Below are 24,526 nucleotides of genomic sequence, written 5' to 3' on the forward strand. Positions count from 1 at the left end.
CGATTATCGTTGTAAAGACATTTAATGTATATATATCATATTAAGAGATATTCATACATGATAATATCATGATAATATAATAATTTAAAATCTCATTTGATATTATAAACATTGGGTTAACAACATTTAACAAGATCGTTAACCTAAAGGTTTCAAAATAACACTTACATGTAACGACTAACGATGACTTAACGACTCAGTTAAAATGTATATGCATGTAGTGTTTTAATATGTATTTATACACTTTTGAAAGACTTCAATACACTTATCAAAATACTTCTACTTAACAAAAATGCTTACAATTACATCCTCGTTCAGTTTCATCAACAATTCTACTCGTATGCACCCGTATTCGTACTCGTACAATACACAGCTTTTAGATGTATGTACTATTGGTATATACACTCCAATGATCAGCTCTTAGCAGCCCATGTGAGTCACCTAACACATGTGGGAACCATCATTTGGCAACTAGCATGAAATATCTCATAAAATTACAAAAATATGAGTAATCATTCATGACTTATTTACATGAAAACAAAATTACATATCCTTTATATCTAATCCATACACCAACGACCAAAAACACCTACAAACACTTTCATTCTTCAATTTTCTTCATCTAATTGATCTCTCTCAAGTTCTATCTTCAAGTTCTAAGTGTTCTTCATAAATTCCAAAAGTTCTAGTTTCATAAAATCAAGAATACTTTCAAATTTGCTAGCTCACTTCCAATCTTGTAAGGTGATCATCCAACCTCAAAAAAATCTTTGTTTCTTACAGTAGGTTATCATTCTAATACAAGGTAATAATCATATTCAAACTTTGGTTCAATTTCTATAACTATAACAATCTTATTTCAAGTGATGATCTTACTTGAACTTGTTTTCGTGTCATGATTCTGCTTCAAGAACTTCGAGCCATCCAAGGATCCATTGAAGCTAGATCCATTTTTCTCTTTTCCAGTAGGTTTATCCAAGGAACTTAAGGTAGTAATGATGTTCATAACATCATTCGATTCATACATATAAAGCTATCTTATTCGAAGGTTTAAACTTGTAATCACTAGAACATAGTTTAGTTAATTCTAAACTTGTTCGCAAACAAAAGTTAATCCTTCTAACTTGACTTTTAAAATCAACTAAACACATGTTCTATATCTATATGATATGCTAACTTAATGATTTAAAACCTGGAAACACGAAAAACACCGTAAAACCGGATTTACGCCGTCGTAGTAACACCGCGGGCTGTTTTGGGTTAGTTAATTAAAAACTATGATAAACTTTGATTTTAAAGTTGTTATTCTGAGAAAATGATTTTTATTATGAACATGAAACTATATCCAAAAACTATGATTAAACTCAAAGTGGAAGTATGTTTTCTAAAATGGTCATCTAGACGTCGTTCTTTCGACTGAAATGACTACCTTTACAAAAACGACTTGTAACTTATTTTTCCGACTATAAACCTATACTTTTATGTTTAGATTCATAAAATAGAGTTCAATATGAAACCATAGCAATTTGATTCACTCAAAACGGATTTAAAATGAAGAAGTTATGGGTAAAACAAGATTGGATAATTTTTCTCATTTTAGCTACGTGAAAATTAGTAACAAATCTATTCCAACCATAACTTAATCAACTTGTATTGTATATTATGTAATCTTGAGATACCATAGACACGTATACAATGTTTCGACCTATCATGTCGACACATCTATATATATTTCGGAACAACCATAGACACTCTATATGTGAATGTTGGAGTTAGCTATACAGGGTTGAGGTTGATTCCAAAATATATATAGTTTGAGTTGTGATCAATATTGAGATACGTATACACTGGGTCGTGGATTGATTCAAGATAATATTTATCGATTTATTTCTGTACATCTAACTGTGGACAACTAGTTGTAGGTTACTAACGAGGACAGCTGACTTAATAAACTTAAAACATCAAAATATATTAAAAGTGTTGTAAATATATTTTGAACATACGTTGATATATATGTATATATTGTTATAGGTTCGTGAATCAACCAGTGGCCAAGTCTTACTTCCCGACGAAGTAAAAATCTGTGAAAGTGAGTTATAGTCCCACTTTTAAAATCTAATATTTTTGGGATGAGAATACATGCAGGTTTTATAAATGATTTACAAAATAGACACAAGTACGTGAAACTACATTCTATGGTTGAATTATCGAAATCGAATATGCCCCTTTTTATTAAGTCTGGTAATCTAAGAATTAGGGAACAGACACCCTAATTGACGCGAATCCTAAAGATAGATCTATTGGGCCTAACAAACCCCATCCAAAGTACCGGATGCTTTAGTACTTCGAAATTTATATCATATCCGAAGGGTGTCCCGGAATGATGGGGATATTCTTATAAATGCATTTTGTTAATGTCGGTTACCAGGTGTTCACCATATGAATGATTTTTATCTCTATGTATGGGATGTGTATTGAAATATGAAATCTTGTGGTCTATTGTTACGATTTGATATATATAGGTTAAACCTATAACTCACCAACATTTTTGTTGACGTTTAAAGCATGTTTATTCTCAGGTGAATATTAAGAGCTTCCGCTGTTGCATACTAAAATAAGGACAAGATTTGGAGTCCATGTTTGTATGATATTGTGTAAAAACTGCATTCAAGAAACTGATTTCGATGTAACATATTTGTATTGTAAACCATTATGTAATGGTCGTGTGTAAACAGGATATTTTAGATTATCATTATTTGATAATCTACGTAAAGCTTTTTAAACCTTTATTTATGAAATAAAGGTTATGGTTTGTTTTAAAAATGAATGCAGTCTTTGAAAAACGTCTCATATAGAGGTCAAAACCTCGCAACGAAATCAATTAATATGTAACGTTTTTAATCAATAAGAACGGGACATTTCAGTTGGTATCAGAGCGTTGGTCTTAGAGAACCAGAATTTTTCATTAGTGTGTCTTATCGAGTTTGTTAGGATGCATTAGTGAGTCTGGACTTCGACCGTGTTTACTTGAAAAATGATTGCTTAACAAATTTTGTTGGAAACTATATATTTTTAACATGTGAATATTATGTGATATATTAATCTCTTAACGCGTTTGATATTATGTGATAGATGTCTACCTCTAGAACAAGTCCCATTGACTCACCTAATAATAATGAAGAGTCAAATGTAAATTGGAATGATTCGTGGACTGATTCACAAGTTCCCGAAGAGGAACCGGAAGAAGAGTCGGAACCGGAAGAAGAATCGGAACCGGAAGAAGAATCGGAACCGGATGAAGAAATAGAACCGGTGGGGGAAATAATAAAACGGTTAAGTAAAAGAAAATCCTCAACCAACCGACCAAGGTTAATTATGGTCAATGGTGTTTCCGCCAAGGAAGCAAAATATTGGGAGGATTACCAATTCTCCGATGAATCGGATTCCGACGAGAATTCCGATGATGTTATAGAAATTACCCCAACTGAATTTAAAAAGGCAAAAGAAAATAATAAGGGAAAGGGTATAAAAATAGAGAAATCTAATTCCAACCCCGATGAACTTTATATGTATCGTCAACGCCCGAAGTCCTTAAGTTGTAACAATGACCCGGGAACCTCTAAACCACCAGGTTTTTCTAAACCAATGTGGACAACGACGGCTCGTATTAGGGGAACATCATATATCCCTAGAAACTTGGCAAAACGAACCAAAACCGAAGAAGATGAAACGAGCGAGTCGGAATAAGATAGTTGTATTCGTGTGGTGTAATATATGTAATATAGTGTTCTTATGCTTTATGATATATGTAAAAATTGCTTGTATTAATAAGTATTTTTTTATGAATCTAACTCTTGTCTATTTTACAGTTTAAAAACACAAAATGGATAGACAACCCAATATTTTAAGAGACCTACCCGGAGACATGATTGATGAAATCTTGTCTAGAGTCGGCCAGAATTCCTCGGCACAACTATTTAAGGCGAGATCAGTTTGTAAGACATTCGAAGAACATTCCAAGAATGTCTTGGTTTATAAGAGACTTTCGTTTGAAAGATGGGGGATATCACATTGGGAAACCCATAAGTTACGATGTGTTTACTTTGACGCATATATTGCGGGGAACCCAAATGCTATTTTACGCAACGGGTTAAGAAATTATTTTGACTCAATATATCCGAATATTGGACTTCGTGATTTAGAAAAAGCGGCTAACATGCAACATAAAGAAGCATGTTATGCTTACGGATTAGTAATGTTCGCTTCTCACCAAAGTGAGAACAAGAACATTGGGCTACAACTATTAAACAAAACGTTTCCACAAGTGACGGAGTCGGTAATTGGGGTAAGAAATGAGGTTTTTAGATTATTACGGGACTGTTGGACATTACGTAACCCTCGTCCCTTTGACGACGTTACAACACGCTGTCTTATCAACGGCCATAACGGTTATGTTGCACAAGACCAAGGATGGGAAGTAGTCCTAGTAAAACCAGAATGCATGACTTGTTTCTGGACGTATGAATTACGTGTCTTTATTGCCTTTGCTGAACGACTTGTGTACTAGCTAGAATTATCTTCACAACTATCTTGTATCAAAGTTATTGTGTGCTATATTTCATGCTTTATGTAAAATAAGCGGTATTGTAAGTTTGTAAAATATTGTATAAAAGTTTGAACGCGAAATATTATTATAATCAGTTTTTCATATAGAATTGTAGTAGTTGAATTGTATATTAGCTACTAAGTATGAACTTAACGGGTAGGTACTACCCGAATTTAAACTTATAAAACGTTAATATGAAGAAAAAGCTTTTATAAATGAGTTCATATTATGCTACGAAATACTATTAACTACTCTTAATATTCTGTATGATTAACTTGTTCCATTTAACTATTTTGAAGGAAATGGCACCGACTACTCGACACACCGTGAATATGAATGAAGAGGAATTCCGTACTTTTCTAGCTTCAAACATAGCCGCAGTACAGGCTGCGCTACATACCAACAATAACCTTGGATCTAGCAGTACAGGAAATCGTGTAGGATGCACCTACAAAGAATTCACTGCCTGCAAACCTTTGGAATTTGATGGAACCGAAGGACCGATCGGATTGAAACGGTGGACCGAGAAGGTCGAATCGGTGTTTGCCATAAGTAAGTGTACTGAAGAGGACAAAGTAAAGTACGCTACGCATACCTTCACAGGTTCTGCGTTAACATGGTGGAATACCTATCTAGAGCAAGTGGGACAAGACGATGCGTACGCACTACCGTGGTCAGCATTCAAGCACTTGATGAACGAGAAGTACCGTCCCAGAACCGAGGTCAATAAGCTCAAGACAGAACTTAGAGGGTTACGAACCCAAGGATTTGATATTACCACGTACGAAAGACGATTCACAGAATTGTGCCTATTGTGTCCGGGAGCATTCGAAGATGAGGAAGAGAAGATCGACGCGTTTGTGAAAGGATTACCGGAAAGAATCCAAGAAGATATAAGTTCACACGAGCCTGCCTCCATACAACAGGCATGTAGAATGGCTCACAAACTCGTGAACCAAATTGAAGAAAGAATTAAAGAACAGACTGCTGAAGAGGCCAATGTGAAGCAAGTCAAAAGAAAGTGGGAGGAAAACGGTGATAAGAATCACCAATACAACAACAACAGCAATTACAACAATAATCGCAACAATTATCCCAACAATCGCAACATCAATCGCAACTACAACAAACGGCCCAACAACAACAACAACAACAACAACAACAGCAACTACAACAATCATCCCAACAACAATAATAACCGCAACAACAACAACAATCAGAAGCAGCTATGCCAAAGGTGTGAAAAGAATCACTCGGGGTTCTGCACCAAATTTTGCAACAAGTGTAAAAGAAATGGTCATAGCGCGGCGAAGTGTGAGGTCTACGGACCAGGGGTTAATAGAACGAAAGGAACAAATGGTGTCGGAACGAGTAATGGCGGAGCAAGTAGTGTCGGAGCAAGTTATGCCAATGTAGTTTGTTATAAATGTGGAAAACCGGGCCACATTATTAGAAATTGCCCGAACCAGGAGAACACGAATGGACAAGGCCGTGGAAGAGTTTTCAATATTAATGCGGCAGAGGCACAGGAAGACCCGGAGCTTGTTACGGGTACGTTTCTTATTGACAATAAATCTGCTTACGTTTTATTTGATTCGGGTGCGGATAGAAGCTATATGAGTAGAGATTTTTGTGCTAAATTAAGTTGTCCATTGACGCCTTTGGATAGTAAATTTTTACTCGAATTAGCAAATGGTAAATTAATTTCAGCAGATAATATATGTCGGAATCGAGAAATTAAACTGGTTAGCGAAACATTTAAGATTGATTTGATACCAGTAGAGTTAGGGAGTTTTGATGTGATAATCGGTATGGACTGGTTGAAAGAAGTGAAAGCGGAGATCGTTTGTTACAAAAATGCAATTCGCATTATACGAGAAAAAGGAAAACCCTTAATGGTGTACGGAGAAAAGGGCAACACGAAGCTACATCTTATTAGTAATTTGAAGGCACAAAAACTAATAAGAAAAGGTTGCTATGCTGTTCTAGCACACGTCGAGAAAGTACAAACTGAAGAAAAGAGCATCAATGATGTTCCCGTCGCAAAAGAATTTCCTGATGTATTTTCGAAAGAATTACCGGGATTACCCCCACATCGATCTGTTGAATTTCAAATAGATCTTGTACCAGGAGCTGCACCAATAGCTCGTGCTCCTTACAGACTCGCACCCAGCGAGATGAAAGAACTACAAAGCCAATTACAAGAACTTTTAGAGCGTGGTTTCATTCGACCAAGCACATCACCGTGGGGAGCTCCTGTTTTGTTTGTCAAGAAGAAAGATGGTACATATTGGTTGTGTATCGACTACCGAGAGTTGAACAAACTTACCATCAAGAACCGCTACCCACTACCGGGAATCGATGACTTATTTGATCAACTACAAGGCTCGACTGTTTATTCAAAGATTGACTTACGTTCCGGGTATCATCAAATGCGGGTGAAAGAAGATGATATTCCAAAGACTGCTTTCAGAACACGTTACGGTCATTACGAGTTTATGGTCATGCCGTTTGGTTTAACTAATGCACCAGCTGTGTTCATGGACCTTATGAACCGAGTGTGTGGACCATACCTTGACAAGTTTGTCATTGTTTTCATTGATGACATACTTATTTACTCAAAGAATGACCAAGAACACGGTGAACATTTGAGAAAGGTGTTAGAAGTATTGAGGAAGGAAGAATTGTACGCTAAGTTTTCAAAGTGTGCATTTTGGTTGGAAGAAGTTCAATTCCTCGGTCACATAGTGAACAAAGAAGGTATTAAGGTGGATCCGGCAAAGATAGAAACTGTTGAAAAGTGGGAAACCCCGAAAACTCCGAAACACATACGCCAGTTTTTAGGACTAGCTGGTTACTACAGAAGGTTCATCCAAGACTTTTCCAGAATAGCAAAACCCTTGACTGCATTAACGCATAAAGGGAAGAAATTTGAATGGAATGATGAACAAGAGAAAGCGTTTCAGTTATTGAAGAAAAAGCTAACTACGGCACCTATATTGTCATTGCCTGAAGGGAATGATGATTTTGTGATTTATTGTGATGCATCAAAGCAAGGTCTCGGTTGTGTATTAATGCAACGAACGAAGGTGATTGCTTATGCGTCTAGACAATTGAAGATTCACGAACAAAATTATACGACGCATGATTTGGAATTAGGCGCGGTTGTTTTTGCATTAAAGACTTGGAGGCACTACTTATATGGGGTCAAAAGTATTATATATACCGACCACAAAAGTCTTCAACACATATTTAATCAGAAACAACTGAATATGAGGCAGCGTAGGTGGATTGAATTATTGAATGATTACGACTTTGAGATTCGTTGCCACCCGGGGAAGGCAAATGTGGTTGCCGATGCCTTGAGCAGGAAGGACAGAGAACCCATTCGAGTAAAATCTATGAATATAATGATTCATAATAACATTACTACTCAAATAAAGGAGGCGCAACAAGGAGTTTTAAAAGAGGGAAATTTAAAGGATGAAATACCCAAAGGATCGGAGAAGCTTCTTAATATTCGGGAAGACGGAACCCGGTATAGGGCTGAAAAGATTTGGGTACCAAAATTTGGAGATATGAGAGAAATGGTACTTAGAGAAGCTCATAAAACCAGATACTCAATACATCCTGGAACGGGAAAGATGTACAAGGATCTCAAGAAACATTTTTGGTGGCCGGGTATGAAAGCCGATGTTGCTAAATACGTAGGAGAATGTTTGACGTGTTCTACGGTCAAAGCTGAGCATCAGAAACCATCAGGTCTACTTCAACAACCTGAAATCCCGGAATGGAAATGGGAAAACATTACCATGGATTTCATCACTAAATTGCCAAGGACTGCAAGTGGTTTTGATACTATTTGGGTAATAGTTGACCGTCTCACCAAATCAGCACACTTCTTGCCAATAAGAGAAGATGACAAGATGGAGAAGTTAGCACGACTGTATTTGAAGGAAGTCATCTCCAGACATGGAATACCAATCTCTATTATCTCTGATAGGGATGGCAGATTTATTTCAAGATTCTGGCAGACATTACAGCAAGCATTAGGAACTCGTCTAGACATGAGTACTGCCTATCATCCACAAACTGATGGACAGAGTGAAAGGACGATACAAACGCTTGAAGACATGCTACGAGCATGTGTTATTGATTTCGGAAACAGTTGGGATCGACATCTACCATTAGCAGAATTTTCCTACACAACAGCTACCATTCAAGCATTGAGATGGCGCCGTTTGAAGCACTTTATGGTAGAAAGTGCAGGTCTCCGATTTGTTGGAGTGAAGTGGGTGATAGACAGATTACGGGTCCGGAGATTATACAAGAAACTACCGAGAAGATCATCCAAATTCATCAACGGTTGAAAACCGCCCAAAGTCGACAAAAGAGCTACGCTGACATTAAAAGAAAAGATATAGAATTTGAAATTGGAGAGATGGTCATGCTTAAAGTTGCACCTTGGAAAGGCGTTGTTCGATTTGGTAAACGAGGGAAATTAAATCCAAGGTATATTGGACCATTCAAGATTATTGATCGTATCGGACCAGTAGCTTACCGACTAGAGTTACCTCAACAACTCACGGCTGTGCATAACACTTTCCACGTCTCAAATTTAAAGAAATGTTTTGCTAAAGAAGATCTCACTATTCCGTTAGATGAAATCCAAATCAACGAAAAACTTCAATTCATCGAAGAACCCGTCGAAATAATGGATCGTGAGGTTAAAAGACTTAAGCAAAACAAGATACCAATTGTTAAGGTTCGATGGAATGCTCGTAGAGGACCCGAGTTCACCTGGGAGCGTGAAGATCAGATGAAGAAGAAATACCCGCATCTATTTCCAGAAGATTCGTCAACACCTTCAACAGCTTAAAATTTCGGGACGAAATTTATTTAACGGGTAGGTACTGTAGTGACCCGAACTTTTCCATGTTTATATATATTAATTGAGAATGATATTTACATGATTAAATGTTTCCAACATGTTAAGCAATCAAACTTGTTAAGACTTGATTAATTGAGATATGTTTCATATAGACAATTGACCACCCAAGTTGACCAGTGATTCACGAACGTTAAAACTTGTAAAAACTATATGATGACATATATATGGATATATATATAGTTAACATGATACTATGATAAGTAAACATATCATTAAGTATATTAACAATGAACTACATATGTAAAAACAAGACTACTAACTTAATGATTTTTAAACGAGACATATATGTAACGATTATCGTTGTAAAGACATTTAATGTATATATATCATATTAAGAGATATTCATACATGATAATATCATGATAATATAATAATTTAAAATCTCATTTGATATTATAAACATTGGGTTAACAACATTTAACAAGATCGTTAACCTAAAGGTTTCAAAATAACACTTACATGTAACGACTAACGATGACTTAACGACTCAGTTAAAATGTATATGCATGTAGTGTTTTAATATGTATTTATACACTTTTGAAAGACTTCAATACACTTATCAAAATACTTCTACTTAACAAAAATGCTTACAATTACATCCTCGTTCAGTTTCATCAACAATTCTACTCGTATGCACCCGTATTCGTACTCGTACAATACACAGCTTTTAGATGTATGTACTATTGGTATATACACTCCAATGATCAGCTCTTAGCAGCCCATGTGAGTCACCTAACACATGTGGGAACCATCATTTGGCAACTAGCATGAAATATCTCATAAAATTACAAAAATATGAGTAATCATTCATGACTTATTTACATGAAAACAAAATTACATATCCTTTATATCTAATCCATACACCAACGACCAAAAACACCTACAAACACTTTCATTCTTCAATTTTCTTCATCTAATTGATCTCTCTCAAGTTCTATCTTCAAGTTCTAAGTGTTCTTCATAAATTCCAAAAGTTCTAGTTTCATAAAATCAAGAATACTTTCAAATTTGCTAGCTCACTTCCAATCTTGTAAGGTGATCATCCAACCTCAAGAAATCTTTGTTTCTTACAGTAGGTTATCATTCTAATACAAGGTAATAATCATATTCAAACTTTGATTCAATTTCTATAACTATAACAATCTTATTTCAAGTGATGATCTTACTTGAACTTGTTTTCGTGTCATGATTCTGCTTCAAGAACTTCGAGCCATCCAAGGATCCATTGAAGCTAGATCCATTTTTCTCTTTTCCAGTAGGTTATTCCAAGGAACTTAAGGTAGTAATGATGTTCATAACATCATTCGATTCATACATATAAAGCTATCTTATTCGAAGGTTTAAACTTGTAATCACTAGAACATAGTTTAGTTAATTCTAAACTTGTTCGCAAACAAAAGTTAATCCTTCTAACTTGACTTTTAAAATCAACTAAACACATGTTCTATATCTATATGATATGCTAACTTAATGATTTAAAACCTGGAAACACGAAAAACACCGTAAAACCGGATTTACGCCGTCGTAGTAACACCGCGGGCTGTTTTGGGTTAGTTAATTAAAAACTATGATAAACTTTGATTTTAAAGTTGTTATTCTGAGAAAATGATTTTTATTATGAACATGAAACTATATCCAAAAATTATGATTAAACTCAAAGTGGAAGTATGTTTTCTAAAATGGTCATCTAGACGTCGTTCTTTCGACTGAAATGACTACCTTTACAAAAACGACTTGTAACTTATTTTTCCGACTATAAACCTATACTTTTCTATTTAGATTCATAAAATAGAGTTCAATATGAAACCATAGCAATTTGATTCACTCAAAACGGATTTAAAATGAAGAAGTTATGGGTAAAACAAGATTGGATAATTTTTCTCATTTTAGCTACGTGAAAATTAGTAACAAATCTATTCCAACCATAACTTAATCAACTTATATTGTATATTATGTAATCTTGAGATACCATAGACACGTATACAATGTTTCGACCTATCATGTCGACACATCTATATATATTTCGGAACAACCATAGACACTCTATATGTGAATGTTGGAGTTAGCTATACAGGGTTGAGGTTGATTCCAAAATATATATAGTTTGAGTTGTGATCAATACTGAGATACGTATACACTGGGTCGTGGATTGATTCAAGATAATATTTATCGATTTATTTCTGTACATCTAACTGTGGACAACTAGTTGTAGGTTACTAACGAGGACAGCTGACTTAATAAACTTAAAACATCAAAATATATTAAAAGTGTTGTAAATATATTTTGAACATACGTTGATATATATGTATATATTGTTATAGGTTCGTGAATCAACCAGTGGCCAAGTCTTACTTCCCGACGAAGTAAAAATCTGTGAAAGTGAGTTATAGTCCCACTTTTAAAATCTAATATTTTTGGGATGAGAATACATGCAGGTTTTATAAATGATTTACAAAATAGACACAAGTACGTGAAACTACATTCTATGGTTGAATTATCGAAATCGAATATGCCCTTTTTATTAAGTCTGGTAATCTAAGAATTAGGGAACAGACACCCTAATTGACGCGAATCCTAAAGATAGATCTATTGGGCCTAACAAACCCCATCCAAAGTACCGGATGCTTTAGTACTTCGAAATTTATATCATATCCGAAGGGTGTCCCGGAATGATGGGGATATTCTTATATATGCATTTTGTTAATGTCGGTTACCAGGTGTTCACCATATGAATGATTTTTATCTCTATGTATGGGATGTGTATTGAAATATGAAATCTTGTGGTCTATTGTTACGATTTGATATATATAGGTTAAACCTATAACTCACCAACATTTTTGTTGACGTTTAAAGCATGTTTATTCTCAGGTGAATATTAAGAGCTTCCGCTGTTGCATACTAAAATAAGGACAAGATTTGGAGTCCATGTTTGTATGATATTGTGTAAAAACTGCATTCAAGAAACTGATTTCGATGTAACATATTTGTATTGTAAACCATTATGTAATGGTCGTGTGTAAACAGGATATTTTAGATTATCATTATTTGATAATCTACGTAAAGCTTTTTAAACCTTTATTTATGAAATAAAGGTTATGGTTTGTTTTAAAAATGAATGCAGTCTTTGAAAAACGTCTCATATAGAGGTCAAAACCTCGCAACGAAATCAATTAATATGGAACGTTTTTAATCAATAAGAACGGGACATTTCACAGTAACCCTCCGACGCCGACCAAAAGCGTCAGTGAAAGCACGACCTCCATTCACCCCTAGAATGACGGTGCCATCAGGACGGTACCGCTTCTTCGGTGGGGTGGAGGGTGCCTGTATAGGTACGTCATCAAGGTTCTCTTCGTCGGAGTCACTTGAGTCATCTGTAGAGGAGTCATCGGATGAAGGATCATCAGAATCATGTGGTGGTGACACGGGTGGCTGAACTGGTCGTCCATGAGCAGCCATCATCTGTCTGTATCTGAATGGCGGAATCGGCACTAAACGTCCATCTGGAGCACGTCGGCACGGCATGCGCATATGGTTACGGAATGGCCCTTCCCCGAACTCCGCGGGGATCACAACACCACCGATGCGGGGCTGTGACTCCGAGGGTCCGGGAGCAGACGAAGCTGGAATCTCCGTAGGGTTCACGTGTTCATCAATAGTAGCCACTGGTGTAGGCGGCTGGCTGCTAGTCTCGGAAGATGAAGCGCCGGGGTCACTCGTGCGTATCGGGATCGGTGGATCGGCAACGGTGGTAGGTGGGGTAGCTGACGAGTCTAAACTGCCCAAAACGATAGCAGGTGGTACATCCGACATCTGAACAAGGAAAAATAAATTTTCCATGTCAGTAAGTCATAAAGCAAGCACGTATTAGGCCAACAGTTTAAATCATGTATAACGGTAAATAGCATGGCAATAACAACAAGTATCATGCAATTGAAAGCAGATAATAGCATGCAGTAGTGAAATCATGTAATAGCATACGGCATATATCAGTAAAAGCAAGCAGCAGCATGCAGTAAGTTCAGTAGAAACACGTAAACTAGCAAGTTGTAGATTAGTCCTATTAGTGAATCCTACTCGGGTCGGTCTTAGACTCACTAATGCAACCTAATTCCCTACAACCAATGCTCTGATACCAAATGTGATGCCCCATACAAAACCATCGTGTACGAATCATCAACAATAGGATCATTACAAGGTTAAGTACTATATGCTTTTTCAAAAAGAGTTTGCATTCATTAATAAAGTGATGTCTAAACCAACATCGAATGTTTTACAATCCAAAAGCATGCTTCACTAAGCAGAAGCAAATAATAAGTGTATGTGACCACAACGGTCGTTACAAGTTATAGTTCAAAAGTACTAATGTTTGAATGCAAAGTAAAGTAGTTCATGCGATAACAACTCTAAGCAGCGGGTGTCTACAGCACGACTAGTACACAGCGGAAGCTAACCTCAAGCACCTGAGAAAAACATGCTTTAAAACGTCAACACAAAGGTTGGTGAGCTATAGTTTAAGTATAACAGTATGTAAGGTAGGCCACGAGATTTCAGTGCTACAAAGAGCGTTTCAAAACAGTATGATAAAGTATATGTTAACCGTGGGCACTTGGTAACTAACTTAACGTTTATACCCCCTGAAAGTACACTTGACAAGTGCGTATGTCTACGAAGTATTAAACACTCATTAAATGCTAGCACGACTAGCCCGAGTGGGGATGTCAAACCCTATAGATCCATATCTAAGATTCGTGTTCACCGGTTCAAAAACCAATGACTACACGTTACCGAGCTAAAGGGAATGTTTCTTCCGTTATATAACCCACACATATATAAAGTTTAAGTACTCGTGCCTAGTATGTAAAACATAAAATCCACATGTATTCTCAGTTCCCAAAATAAGTTAAAGTAAAAAGGGAATGCTATAACTCACAATGATAATGTAGTCGTAAAGTCGAGTCGGGAAAAGTGTGCAAGTAATTGGTCCGAAAGTCCTCAACCTAAGTCAAATAGTACTAAGTCAGTAAATCGTCCGAATAGGTTTAAAAGTATGTAAATAAGGTCGTAAGGGTCATCATCATTCATCATCAAACAAAAGCCGTAAAGTAAGTTTCGTTTATGAAAGTAGTTTAAAACAAAGGCTGACTTCGATCAGTCACCACGGCCTCTACCCTTACTGAATTAAGGTGAGACTAGTGGTCAAGGCTCTGTATATGAGTCCTTTAAGTGTGGTAAAATTTACAGAAGCAAACTCGTCTTCGTTTGACCGTGGAGACGGTCTAAGTGCGAGTAGGTCAGAAATTCCTGCACAACGTTAAAGGACATAGTGACGATCGGAGGGCCATAAATCCTAAACCGTAACTTGGATTAAGACGAGTCCTATATGAAAAGTTATCTACTCAAATAGAGCTATTTGAAAATCATAATCACAACAGCCCAGGTCTACTGGTTTGTTACAGAAACGGCAGAACAGTAGGCTGTAAACAAAAACAGAAAGATAAATGGGTTCCGGTGGGTTTTGGTGCTTGATGTTCATCATGGTTCTCATCCTTGATACCTATAGCTTCAAGTGTACAACTAATTGATGTGTTTGCATCATTTTTACCAAGGTTTGACCATCATAACCCAAGTGTAAGTCTAAGACATGAAGCACAACTCACTTAAGTGTTGCAAGTGTTTTGATGAACCAAAGTTACATCAAAGTCTTAGATCCAACACATACATGAACTATAAAAGTAATACTAACTAAGTTTTGACAATTATGTCACAAGTGTGAGTCTAAGACATGTAGATCAACTCACTTAAGAGTTGTATGAAGTTGATGAACCAAAGTTACATCAAGGTCTTAGATCTAACACTTACATGAACTTTAAAAGTAAAAACAAGTTACAAACTTGAAGTAAACTTATGAAATCAAGATCTTAAGTAGTAGAACCTAGTTCTTAGTTAGATCTTGAAGATCCAAGACTCAAAAGCCTAGTTCAAGCATAAGTGTACAAAGTTATAGTTAAAGAAAGCTTATTTATGTGTTCTTGAACTTTCAAGTTAACTTTTAGTTCAAGATTAATGAGATCAAGACTAACTTGTAGTACTTAACCATTTAACTAACAAACATGAAATTAAAGTGAATGATATAAAGAGATAAACTAAGTAAAAGGTTCATGGTTGTTCATACTTTTAAAGATTCAACCAAAGTTTGATCTTTAAGTAAAGTAAACTTTAAGGTTTACTAACATGAATTACAAGTATATTTTCACAACACATGAACTTACAAACTTTTGAAACAATAAATGTAGAATCATAAACTAATAAGTTTATGTTCTTGTGTTCTTGAAAATTCAAGATATTATGAAGAATGAAACTAATGAGTTTGATTCTTGTAACCAAGTAAGTAAGTAACAAACAACTACTAGTAATCAACACAAGTAACAAAAGATTGAAACAAACAAAGAATGATGATGATTAAGGGGTGTTTGTAATTCGGTTTAGACAAGAGAAAAAGATAAGAGAAAGAACTTGAAAGTAACTCACACTTGAGAGAAAAGTTGAGAGGAAAGTAATTGCAAGTTTGTGTGTGTGTTTGAATGAGAGAATGCAAGTAAACAAGTAATGAGAAAATGAACACAAAACTCCCTCTAATGGCCTAGAGGCCCACGGACAGCTGCAGAAAAAAAGAGGGAGGGCCACTAGCATGTAAAGCTTGAAAAAGTTGGTTAATGGATGGCCATGCATGGGGATTAAGAGCTAACAAGATTCCAATTGCTTTAACTAACTAGTTACATGTTCTAAATAATACTTACAAGGAAGAGTGGGCTAGTTAGTCCACTTAAAAGGTAGGGTGGGCTTATAAGCTCAATATCAAGAGTTCATTACACTAATAAAGCTCAAGTTCAATTAATTAACAAATAAATCCAATTAAAGCCCAAGTAACTAACTAATCACCATAGTTAATTAAAATGATTAATAAAATCAATCATGAATGTAAATAATACTCTAAAAATATTATTCGTGAAAGTTTCGTGTGTCACAAAGACGTTTCGGGCAATTAAAGTCAAGTTCGGGCAATCATGGCGACATGTAAATGTAATAACATACATTTGTTTAATCACACGTATTAATAATAATAATTATTATTAATAAATAAACGTTGGAAATTCTAAGGTCGTTACACAATTGTTCGTGAATCGTCGGGAACAGTCGAAGGTCAATTGCATAAATAAAACAGTTCAAAATTTTAAGACTTGGTTTAACAGACTTTGTTTATCGTGTCAGAATCATATAAAGATTAAGTTTAAATTTGGTCGGAAATTTTCGGGTCGTCACAGTACCTACCCGTTAAAGAAATTTCGTCCCGAAATTTGATCGAGGTTATCGTAGATAACAATAAAAATGTTTTCATGACAAATATGAGTTGATAAATAGAGTTTTATCAACATTGAGTAATATGAATAAGACAATTCGATTACTCGAAGAGTGCGGGTGAAGCTATCACAAAATGGTGAACTGAGGAAAATAAGATTCTTCTTGACTTTTGACGTAGTAAGGGTTGAATTCCGGAATTCGAGGGATTCAAAAGAAATCTTGGAAATCTATAAGATCTGATTCTTCGAGAATTGAGAAAAGTTAATATCTCTTTAATTAAATGCGATGATCTGTCCCGATTACTACCTCTCATATTTCCATTATAAATTTACCCTTTTCCGTTCCATTAGTTTTCACCACTTCTATACACAATTCCCAAATTCAAAAGATTTTGAAAATGCTTAATCCAGTTCTGATCCTTGTCCTTATCCTGACTATTGCAACAATCATTCTCCTTTTCCAACTCTCACCAGAGGAATCTGTTTTCTTCTACTTTGCCCTTGGGGTTATAGCATTTTTAATTCTCCCGTGTCTTTATGTTGCGATAAACATTGATATACACGGTTTGTAATTTATGTGTTGTTATCGGGTTTTATATATTCCCTTATATTTCGATGTTCCTGCTTCTGTCCCCTATAATCATTGTCATACACAGTTAATACTCCCTCCTATTTGCTGCAATTTATACTCTAATTTCTGTTTCGGGGCTTTGTCCCTCCGTTTCTTCTTCTTACGATTAACCACCGCTTGTAATGGTCCAGAATTCGTAGATATAAGTTTCAGGATGAACATTTTTAATGTTCTAGGAAGGAGATGGTAAGAATACAATTTGACTTATCAAATTACCAGAATTCAAGGAAAAGATAGGACTATCAAAAATATGTTCTTGATATGTTTATAGATTAGACAGAACGTAAGGGTCGTGTAACATGGCACATGATGACGTTAGAGTCTGTGAATCATCACGTTCCATTAGAAACTCAACATGACTTACTGTAATATAACCACGTTGATCAAGTGTCATTATATTATACTAACTTATGCATCAGTTCCCAACACTACTTCAAAACATTCATTAGTACTTTATACAGAAGTTTACAATATAATGTAATACAGAAAGCACGAAGAGATAACTAATTTCGGACAAGAAGAGTGATGAAAATATCCTCAGAAATATCGAAGATATTTATGATGATATTTTGGGATTTATAAGTTCGATGGTTGATGAAGAAAGATTTTTTTTGCAAGATTTTAACATGAGTACGGAGCAAGATATTCGTTGAAGATTTAATCAGATCCAGAATTACCTGAATTCTTTGAATATATAGTGTGGTCCTAGTATTTGGCCTTGGTCTCCTTCATGGTTTGCTCAATCTGTTTTTTACTACCAAATTTTCTATCGAGCGTTCCTAACACTCCCTTTCTTATCATCAAACTTTTGGCCGTTTAAACCATCTACAATTTTTTTCTGTTTCCTCTGCATTTAATGCTACGGTATCTGAATCTTCGGTTATCAATCCAAGGTGGTTTCAGGAGAATTGTGTTTTTAGATGATTAAACGCTGATGATAATATGATGGAATATGAAAGGTTTCTCGGTAACAATAAGAGAACACGCATATATATCAAAGTTATAATATGGTTGTTTCGAACGAAAAGTCGAAGTTGTCTTGTTGGAGCTGTGACAAAATTTGCTACTTTAAAAGGAATTGTCAAGTTATTTTGGGTAATAATAACACTAAGGAATTAGCACAACTACGTGTTAAACGTTTACTCAGTTTCCGAAAGTTCTTCAGGTACATAACTATATGCATAAATCTTTCCTTCCGTAGATGAAGTGTGGTTTGTTCATCCTCTCGATTGAGGTGTTTTCAAGAATCATGAAAGGTTTGAACGTAGATTGTAATCGTAAGGAAACAAATGATGTTTAAGATGAAATCAAGTGGCAAACTTGAAGAATTGTTTAGTTTCATATGTTATAATCAATATTTTAATTCATTTTTTAATTGTCCAATGTCATTAGTCCACAGTCGATGGTCCACAGTTATCAGTCCAATAATTCATATATAATTTAATATATAATATTCAAATTTATTAATACGTATCGTGACCCGTGTACATGTCTCAGACTCGATCACAACTCAAACTATATATATTATTGTAGAATCAACCTTAACCCTGTATAGAGAACTCGATCATTACTGCATATAGAGTGTCTATGGTTATTCCAAATAACATATATAGATGTGTCGATATGATATGTCAAAACCTTGTATACGTGTCCCGATATTTAAAGTGCGTAAAATAAATAACATAAATTAAATGACAATAAATAAAGTGCGTAAGTAAACAACAGAAATTAAATGACGATAAATAAAATTGAGAGAATTAAAATTGCGATAATTAAATTGCGATAAATAAATTGCGATAATTAAAATGTAATACGGAATTAATAGTTAGCTAGGAACAGTTAGCTAAGATTTCGTTAGCGTGGTTTCTTAACAAAATTTCATATTATTAATTAGTCTGTTTCTAATCAATTTTTATTGTGTCCATTATTTCTTCATTATGCCACTTGTTGAATTCTGATAGGTCAAAATCCAAATCTGAAATTGAATTAAAATGGTTATTCTGCGGTAAACGGATACGTATATCTGTGGATGTAAGTAGGATAGTAAATGACTGTTGAATTAGATTTGAAAGAATGTACAGTGTACTTATTAATGTGAAATCTAAATATTCCTAAGGTATTACCTACCCGTTAAAATATTTTCACCATTAACAGTTTGTACGAAATAATTTTTAATTATAGTCTTTATGAAAAAATATATATATATATATATATTTTCTTCAGATGTAATCATGGATTTATTGAGTCAATATGATATTAAACTCATTTGATTTACCGTTAGAACAAGAATATATATAATCTCTAAAACATTAGAGATTACATAATCGCTATGTCGAACGAAGATAATTGATGTAGAATGATTCGTAGAACGATGATTATACTCAAGGTATAGAATGAGATGTTGAGGCATGGATTGTTGATAATACTGGTGCTGTTGCTGATGGTACTGTTGGTACCGGTGATGTTGCTGAAGCTGGTAAATTTTGCACCATATTCTCCAAATTTATTTCTCGAGCGCGAAGTTCGTTGACTTCTTCTATTATTCTGGGATGATTGCCAGTCGGAACGAGTGGATGAATATGGTATTGAATTTGAGATAGTATATAATCGTGGCGAGATATTCGGGAAATGAGTGTGAAAATGGAGTTTCGAATGAGTTCGCCGGTAAGTGCTTCAGGTTCTTCGCCAAGAGTGCAAGTTGGTGGGTGGAAAGGATCGCCTTCTTCTCGTCTCCATCGGTTAAGTCAACTACGAACCCATCAGATGAATTGGGGATGGATGATTGGTTGATTCATTATGGTGACACTGCGTTCGGAGCTTAGGTGAAAATCTATATCAGAATAGCAATCGGAATAACCATCGGAATAGCTATTGAAATCTGAGGGACTCGAACTGGTTGAGGGATTCATCTCATACTATCAGATGAAGGTTAAAGGATCCCATAAGTTACGGAGGAATCTACGGAAGCTGTCAGGCAAAGTCTACAGTAACAGACATGCTAAAATATGAATTAGCAGATACGCTAAGATACGAATTTTGTCTATACACTATTCATGAAATCATTGCAGTAAGATGTGTCTAGACTAAGAATGATAGGCAGGTAATTTCCTAAGGATGATAAGCAGATGATTTCTGACACGAAATGATAAGCAAAACTTTTGACATGCAGACACGGTCGAAGTCCAGACTCACTAATGCATCCTAACAACTATCAGTTAGACACATTAATGCAAGACCTGGTTCGCAAAGACCACCGCTCTGATACTAACTTTCTTGACCCATCCTAATCCATCTGGACGAATACATTAATTTGGTTACATCGCGAGGTTCTTGACCTCTATATGATACATTTTATAAACATTTCATTCATTTTTAAAAGACAAACTTTCTTTACATTGAAAGATGACGACATGCATACCATTTCATAATATATTCAACTATAATTGACTTAATAATAATCTTGATGAACTCAACGACTCGAATGCAACGTCTTTTGAATTATGTCATGAATGACTCCAAGTAATATCTTTAAAATGAGCAAATGCACAGCGGAAGATTTCTTTCATACATGAGAATAAACATGCTTTAAAGTGTCAACCAAAATGTTGGTGAGTTCATTAGTTTAACATAAATAATCATTTCCATTATTTTAATAGATCACAAGATTTCATTTTCCCATAAATATACATCTCATATCAGGCATTTCGCAAACTGCATTCATATGGATTGAACACCTGATAACCGACGTTAACTTAATGCATAGAATATCCCCAAAACAGAACCTCTCGTCTGTATAATAATCTCGAAGTACTAAAGCATTCGTACCCCGAATGGGAAATGTCAAGGTCCATAGATCTATCTTTAGGATTCGCGTCAATCAGGGGCCATTTCCCTAAATTCTTAGGTTACCAGACTTGAAGGGCGATATTCGGTTAATAATCCAACCATAGAATGTAATTTTAAGTACTTGTGTCTATTTCGTAAAACATTTATAAAAGCAGTGCATGTATTCTCAGTCCCAAAAATATATATTGCAAAAGTATTTAAAAAGGGAGCAAATGAAACTCACAATAATGTATTTTGTAGTAGAAATACATATGACGACATTGAACAACTGATTAATGCAGGGTTGGCCTCGGATTCACGAACCTATATCATTCATATATATATTAACACATATACTGGGAATCAAAAAATTTTATTTATATATTATAAGTAAATATTTGTAGTTATTTAGCATTTATTCTAATTTCAATTTAAAATATATACATTACACATATATATATATATATATATATATATATATATATATATATATATATATATATATATATATATATATATATATATATATATATATATATATATATATATATATATATATATATATATATTATATCTTAAATATTATATTATATATATTTATTTTGGATATATTTAAGATATTTATTATCTAAACATTTAGTTATTTTATTATATATATATATATGATTAGTATTATTTAAAAAAAATTCAGTAGTTTGTTGTACGTAAAAATATGTTAATATGTTTGATATTTAGTTATATGAAATGTTAACATAATTATTGCATATATAGTAAGTATATTTATTTATCAGTTATAATGATACTCATAATACAATATTATTCATAATAATAGTAATGATGTTAATAAGTATAATACTTTGAAAAAAAAAATTCATAACCATAATTATTTTGTATCATAATCATATTCATGTTCACGTTCAAAGTATAACCTATGATTTTATCTATTATCTTTTTATAAAAAAAAGAATCTTCGTAATACATCTATTATTTTACGTTCATGTTCTAATTCTTAAACATTTTATAATCCTTTATAACATGACTCATAGTCTTAGTTATATTCGTAACTAATTCATAATACTTATTATCTTATATTATCACAATCTCGCTTGTAATATTACAATTATACTTAATCAATTCCTAATAGGGTGATTATCATTTTATAATAACAATAATAATTGTAGTAATAAATAAAAAAATGATACCCAATAATACTTTTATTACAAATCCTAATATTAATACTAATACTAATAACAATAACAATAACAATTTATAATAACAACAACAACAATAATAATAATAATAATAATAATAATAATAATAATAATAATAATAATAATAATAATAATAATAATAATAATAATAATAATAATAATAATAATAATAATAATAATAATAATAATAATAATAATAATAATATAATAATAATAAATTGAAAAAGGAACTACCTCATTGAGCTTTCAAAAAAAAAATGTGTCTCAACCCGGATTCGAACCCGAGACCTCTCGCTCACACGAACACCCTTAAACCATCCACTCCATTTAGTTTTTCTGATTATAACCAAACCCAATCTTACTTAACCTCTTATCAGTGTTCATCATCTTCTTCAATGAAATCAACCAAAACTTAAACCAATTCCTATCCGTGAATTACATAATCGAATTAAGGCTTAACAACCAATATATAAACACTTATTGTGAGTAATTGTTTTGAAAAAAAAAAAGAAGAGAACTTACTGCTGCTGCTCGTCGCTAGTAAGTGAGGAAAAGAAAAAATTGATTTTGATTTGTGGTACGTTTTAGCCAAAGGTTACAACATCAATTACTTTTCAAATTACTCCCAGAATCTATCTCAATCATCAATTGAACCCGCAACCTTAAAAACGAACTTGAATTTCATCAAGAACAAAACTGTTGACTTTTTACTCAAGAACTTTGACTCTAAAATTAGAATTCGTTATAAGGAATTGGAAACTGGGAATTTAAGGAAACATTCATGACGTGATTTGGGATACTTATGTATTTTTAATTTTTGCAAAATCATTCGAATTCACGGTTTGAGTAAAAAGACTATGCGTACAGAGGTAGCGAGCTGGGTTATGTCTTTTTTTTTTTTTTTACAATTCGCAGCAGGTGATCCAAATATAACGCGTATTGAAGGAATAATACAGAAAAAAATGATTAAGATTGTTTGGTAGTGTTGATTAGTCAACAGCAATCCACGAGCATAACAGAAGGAAGAAGGAAAAAAAATGGAAGGATTGGGATTAGGTAACTAGGCTTTTTATCTTTATTTATGTGCTTACATATCATACAGAGTATTATAATTAATAACTGTATTATCTAATAATAATATTATTAATATTATCAAAAATAATAAAAATAATAATAATAAGTAACAATAATAATAATAATGTAAATGATACTAATAACATTATTATTGGTAATAATACTACTGTTTACATTAATAATAAGGATCATAATATTAGTAAAAATAAAAATGTAACAATTGATCAAATTTCATAATTATATGTTATATATTTAAATAATATTATTGAATTCTATAATTTTTATAATAATAATAATAATGATTCTTAATGATAATTCTTGATAATAACACTAGTAATATTAAATTACATTTTTAAATTTTTATATCTATATTTTATATAATACAATAATATTACAATTTCAAATAGTAATATTAATATTAATATTAATAATAACAATGAGAGTAACACTAATAATATTGATATAACAATTTATGCTTATCGAATCCAATATATATTATTAATAATATTAATAATACTGATGTCAATATTATTAATGAAAGTAATATAATAACTATATTCTAACTTGTAATTGGATTTACTATAGTAATATTACATATTATTAATTATGTAATACTTATATTATAACATAACAAAGTTGAATATTTATTATTTATATATATTATGTATATTACAACTTACATATTAATATTGTATAGAAAATCATATATATATATATATATATATATATATATATATATATATATATATATATATATATATATATATATATATATATATATATATATATATGTTTATAATATCCTATTTATTTTGTATATTACTCTACATATTTAATTCAATTGTTTAATTGGTATTATATTAATTT

Source organism: Rutidosis leptorrhynchoides, chromosome 5 (assembly GCF_046630445.1).
Source record: "Rutidosis leptorrhynchoides isolate AG116_Rl617_1_P2 chromosome 5, CSIRO_AGI_Rlap_v1, whole genome shotgun sequence".
Classification (NCBI taxonomy): domain Eukaryota; kingdom Viridiplantae; phylum Streptophyta; class Magnoliopsida; order Asterales; family Asteraceae; genus Rutidosis; species Rutidosis leptorrhynchoides.